Below are 5,655 nucleotides of genomic sequence, written 5' to 3' on the forward strand. Positions count from 1 at the left end.
GAAGGAGAGGAGGTTAGACCAGTGTTAGGAAACGGCAGAGGGTAAGAGGGGTTATAAGCTGGAGGGGGGCAAGTTGGGGAAAGAACAGGGATTACAGTTTGGGAAGGTGGGATATGATTTTCAGATGAGGTTGGAGGATTAGTAGGGATAGTTTGTAGTACTTCGGGATAAACTGGAGGAGGAGGCAAATGTTCTAAGGGGTCCCAATTATGGCTAGCTTCCTCTTGGTTCTCCTGCTTTTCATTCCTTTGTTTCCCTTGCTGTAACTTACATATTTTTGCTGTTTCATTTTTGACTACTTGTTTCTGCCAACAGACAGCATAGAGTATTTGTTCGGTACTTGAATCCCCTTGAGATTTCAGGTATTGAGTTAAGTGTGAACACATCCAGGGGTCTCTAGTTCCACAGCATGGCCATTTTTTCAGGTAAATCTAGCTTAGGCCAAGCCTCTATGGATCATCTTGATTCAGTCCAAGCTTTTAGTGGCTTCATCAAACTCCCATAGTTCTAACATTTGTCCTAGTGGACTGTCTGGTGGAATATTTCTTATCTTTTTCTCTCTTTTCTCTTCAACTGGCTCCACTCTACTTATGTAGGCCCCCATTTTCACTGGGTCTCAAATAAAAACTACGCTGCTCCTACTCTGACAGGAACTTTACTTCAGGGCAACACAAAGCAAAATTATCTGACTTTGTTTTAACTAAACTTCTTTAAGGTGCCCCTACACACACACAAGTTTAAAGAGGGACAACTCAAATTTTAACTCTCACTCACTCTTTGAACACTCGTAAGTAGCCCCAGGGATCCTTTCTTAGGGTTTGGACACTACCCCTGCCAGTGCTCGGAATGCTCCACAGGTAGCCTGGTGACCCGCCCTTAGGGCCTCAGCCACTACCCCTTAGCCAGCACTCCTTTTCTCTCCTGTACATCAGGCAAATCCCCGTAAGTGGCCGGTCAACCAGGGCCCAGGGTTCCAGCCACCACCTACTGCCAGGATTTGGACATGCAGCATGCAATGTACTCACTCACCCTACCTAAAAGTCCCTCGCACTTTGGGACTCCCCTAACTTCCACTCCCCTGCACACGGACAGCGTACCTCTTCCCTGGGCACCCCCGACCAATACGACACCCTCGAACACGGAAAGCGTACCCAAGATACCCCCGACCAATGCAGACTCTTTTATCCCAGCACCCCGACAGCTACCCCAGCCAGTCTCCAAAGCACCCCAAAAGCAGCCTATCTTTGCTACCCCCGCCGGTACTCAGATGCTCTGGGCCATAGCCTCAGCCAGTACTCTTTATCCCAGCACCCCGACAGCTACCCCAGCCAGTCTCCAAAGCACCCCGAAAGCAGCCTATCTTTGCTACCCCAGCCGGTACTCAGACGCTCTGGGCCGTAGCCTCAGCCAGCGCTCTCTTCCTCTCCCCACACCCCGGTAGTTACCCCAGCCAGTGCCAACTCACAAGCCCCGAAAGTAGCCTGGGCAACCCGCCCTTAGGGTTCCAGCCGCTACCCCAGCCAGCGCTAGTCTCTTGTGACACTTTGGGCTATAACTTCAGCCACTGTGGTGCGTGCCTCACATTGATCGAGCCCTTTCGCACGCCTGAAATTGGCCCAAGCCTTTTCTGCCACCCACTTCTTTGATGTGCCACTCACTCTCTAAATTTCTCCGCACGTCCGGAGGGGGGCGCCTATGCCCCTGGAGATGCCTCAGTCACTCTCAGTTCACTCGCTTCCTGCTTTTCCTGGCCGGCCCCCTTGCCGGGGTGCGGAAACGCGGTACTCAGCAGTCCAAACTCGCTTGGGAGGTCCGAGCTGCCGGTCCCCCTCTCATTCACTCCACACTCGCTCGTCTCCACTCCCGCCACCGGTTGTTCTTACCGATGCTCCTCAGTGGCGTCCCACGAGGCTGGCAAGCGTTGTCCTCTGGTCCGGGATGTCCAGTTGTCCAGGAGGTCCGAGGTCGGGCTGCGCCTTCCCGTCCTGGTCCTCTTCTGGGCGTGGCTTAGATCCCAGACGAGTCCCCAAATTGTTATAAATGGGCCAGGACACCTGCTCCTTTGAAAAGCCATTATTAGTCAGCTCTTTTAAGGGGGAACTCGAGGGGTCCCCTGCGCCGTCGCCGCTCCTGTCGTTGTTCTCGATCCCATCACCGTTCTCGTTCCGGCTACTGCTGAGGAGGTGTCAGACAAATCTGCTGCTCTCGTCACAGAGTCGGGAGTTCCAGCCTCGCAGGAATCCCCAGGAACTCAACTGGGCTCGTGTGGTCTAGGGGCGTCACTTCTTCCCAGTCTCTTTGTGGTCATGGCGAGGCGGCAGAGGCGGAATTCAGTCCTTAGGTAGCTGAGGGTCTTCTCGGTGTTGTAGTGTCTCCCTTTTATCTGGATTTTGTGCTGGGTCGCGGCTTTTGGGTCCGTTTGCCGGCAACTGCACTTCGGTTTTGGAGCGGTGCACCATGGAAGTCCTTGGATTTTCCTATTAGGCGGGGCCGGTAGTTTGAGGAGCCGGCGGGAATGGCGACAGCCTAGCCCGACGGAAGGGGAGGGAACCCGGGGTTTTAGAGGGGGTATACAACTTGGAATAAGATTTTTGAGGGTACAAACTTTGGTACAAACAGCTTAACAGACAGGTTACAACTGGCATAACATTTGAAACAGTACAACTTTTTAACAAATGACAGACTGTGTACATTTTATTCATTTCACTGTCCTGAAATGCTTGCTTCTTCTGCTTAACAAAAGAATCACATCTCCTTTGTTGTGCGTTTTTTTACTTTCTCTCTTTTCAAAGCCTAGGCATAAAAATGTCTCCAGTCTAAGCAGCTCACCAAAACAAAAACTGCCATTGTAAGACCGCTAATTACACACTGAGAAATTGTATACTGAAATATTGAGAATTATGTGCAAGCTGTTATCAACTTGCTCAAAATTTTGTGCACAAGAACTAAAACTGTTCTGTATTTTCATCAACATGCAGAGAAAAGAAAGTGGAAGAAAACTTCTTTATAGACTACTGTTCTTAATAGGAGGGCCCATTTAGGCTTTCAACTCAGGAATTCTACTTCTTGACACTTTACTTTTGAAAAATACCATTAAGAAACACTTTTGCAGTGTTTCGCTGGAGTACTCTGTTGAGACTTACCTGCTTAAAGCAGTATGAGCCCCAGATGCGAGAAAAGTTCTTATAGTGTAGATGGTTTCCAAGTTAATTTTATAGTCTGAGAGCCTTTGGTATGCTCTCAGTAAACCTCAGTATGTGATTACCTGTTTCACTACAATGAGTTGGTGCAGGCATAGTTTGTGCAAGTGAAAACACAGTTTGCAATCCCTCCAAAAAGTCGCAAAATAATCCTGAATTCTTTATCAAAATAAATTTATCAGTCTTCTCCCATGACTGTAAAGCAGAAAACAAAAAATTCTCTTGGTTTGAGATCAGATCCTGGATCACTTATATTTCAGCTTAATGGGTTTGCCGTTCATCACTTAACAGCATAGTTAAAATGCAAAACCTAGGCTGCTTGCCCTATGTTTACACTCTGTAATCAGCTGTCTTCCTTTCAAAGCATGTGACTGTATTTTTGCATTATTTTTAATTAAATGTGGCCTTTAGGAATTACCTTAAAAATATGGCATAAAGGCCATTAAATCAAGCTGAAATATGAGCAATATCTCTTCCTTTCATAATTAGTTTTAGTTGTAACATCTCAAAATAGAGAAGTATTTTTCTTCTTAGAAACTGGAAGTATTAAGCAGTAGGTACATTTTCCTCTCAGCACCTGCTTGAACCAGTCTGACCTCCCTTTCACACTGGTGAAAGTTCACAGCTGTCAGAACCCCAAATTCTCTGATAATTCATACAGAATATCAATTCCAGCTAGCTGAGAGCAGCATTAATGCTCACTGTATTCTCTTGGTGCTCTAAAAATGACTCCCTGGCCTTTTAATTTTGAGAAGGAATCTCCATTGCTGTATTTTTATGACTTGTGAGTCAGCAAACAGATGTGAGATCAGCACTACCTTGCAGGACACAGCAGCCAGTGCTGAGCAATCCTCCCTACCTCAGCTGAGGGGCCGCACCTGGGCATTTCCAGCATTGTTATACAAAATTCACTTGCTTCGAGGGGTAACAGGAAGAAGTGAAGAGTTTGAACTGTGTGCAGCACTTCTTCTGAGACAAAAGCCATCTCAGTGCAGTTAATGTGCACAAACAGCTCCCAGCTGCACTCCTGCCTGTTTTGGGAGCTGCTGCTGTCCTGTGGCTGCTGCTGCTGCTTCAGGCCATAGGTGTTGATGGGCAACTGGGACCAGGTGAGGCAACATGAGGTGGTGTCACAAGCTGCCTTCATAAACTCCTGCACTTCAGTCTTTCCTCTCTTTAAAAAGAACATGTATTGTCAGTATTACCTCTCCTCTGTAAAACCTTGTGAGGAGTTAAAGGCGAAAGAAAAGATATGAAAATAAGAGAGAAAAAGGAAAGAAAGTGCAAAAAGAATAATGAGAAGAGCAGCAGGAGGGGGAAAAATGTGGCTTTTTCCTACACTCTTTCCTAGGCTTTATCCTACAGAGGTGTCTCGTACCAGTGGAAGCTGCCCAGGGAGGTGGGTGGAGGTTGGTACCTGCCTGTGCCACTCTTCCTTATCCCGGCACAGGCCTTCTCCCGCTTCTCCTGGAGCATGACTCCTCAAGGCTGGCTGGCAGGACATCGATCCCCTGGTAAACCACAGCCCTCTGAGAATGCCCCTTCATAGGCTCACTTTTTGTGAGCCCTTCACACCTCTGAAGCACAGTCATCACCTAGAGAAGCGACTGCTTGCATGCAATTTGCAGTCGTTGCACTACAATATTTACTACCATTTCATGCTACATGGTCTCCAATGCCACATAAACTTTCCATTTAAAAAGTCCTCCAGACTCCTTGTAGTACTGAAATCTGGAGAAGAGGACATGACCTGCCCAAAGAAACACCTTGTTGTTTAGGCCATGAAAATTGCATTTATAAAATCACTACAACAGAAACAAAATCCCCCAGCAACATAGAGCCTCCAGGATGTGTGGAGCTACCTGAGGGTTGTTGTCCACAGTGCAGATGTTACACAGGCTGCAATGCTGAAGGCTACAAGCATGAAATGAAGGTGGGCCATGGTACCATCTCACAGTGCCTTCCTTACCTTGTCCCAGTCACACATGAGTGTGTGACATGTGACAGCTCATCACATGTGGGTGCAGGATCTCTGCCAGGTTTCACAATAGCTCCTTCCAGGGCAGGAAGCTGTGGACATGGGTGTGCTTGTGCTTGCAGCTAACCCTCTCCATTATTTTCTAGGTCTTTCTGCAAAATGTGATTTGATTTAATTTAAAGTACCTGGTAAGTTTTTTTCCAAAAAGAGCTTTGCTGCTGAGTGGGAAGTAGATGTACTTTTAAGGTGATGAAAAAAGAAGTACACAGTTGTCACAAATGAGTGGTTTAGGTCACTTGAGAAATCACTGTCAAAGGTATTAAAAAAGCAATTTCAGTATAAATTTCCAGAAGCACAGCCTAACAAAGTTCAATGGCAAGATTCTCTGCATTACATACTACAGGGATGAAACACACAAAGTAAAATAAGAATTGATTTAGAATTATTTACTAGAAGACATAAAACATGTAAGGATGC

Source organism: Sylvia atricapilla, chromosome Z (assembly GCF_009819655.1).
Source record: "Sylvia atricapilla isolate bSylAtr1 chromosome Z, bSylAtr1.pri, whole genome shotgun sequence".
Taxonomy (NCBI): Eukaryota; Metazoa; Chordata; class Aves; order Passeriformes; family Sylviidae; genus Sylvia; species Sylvia atricapilla.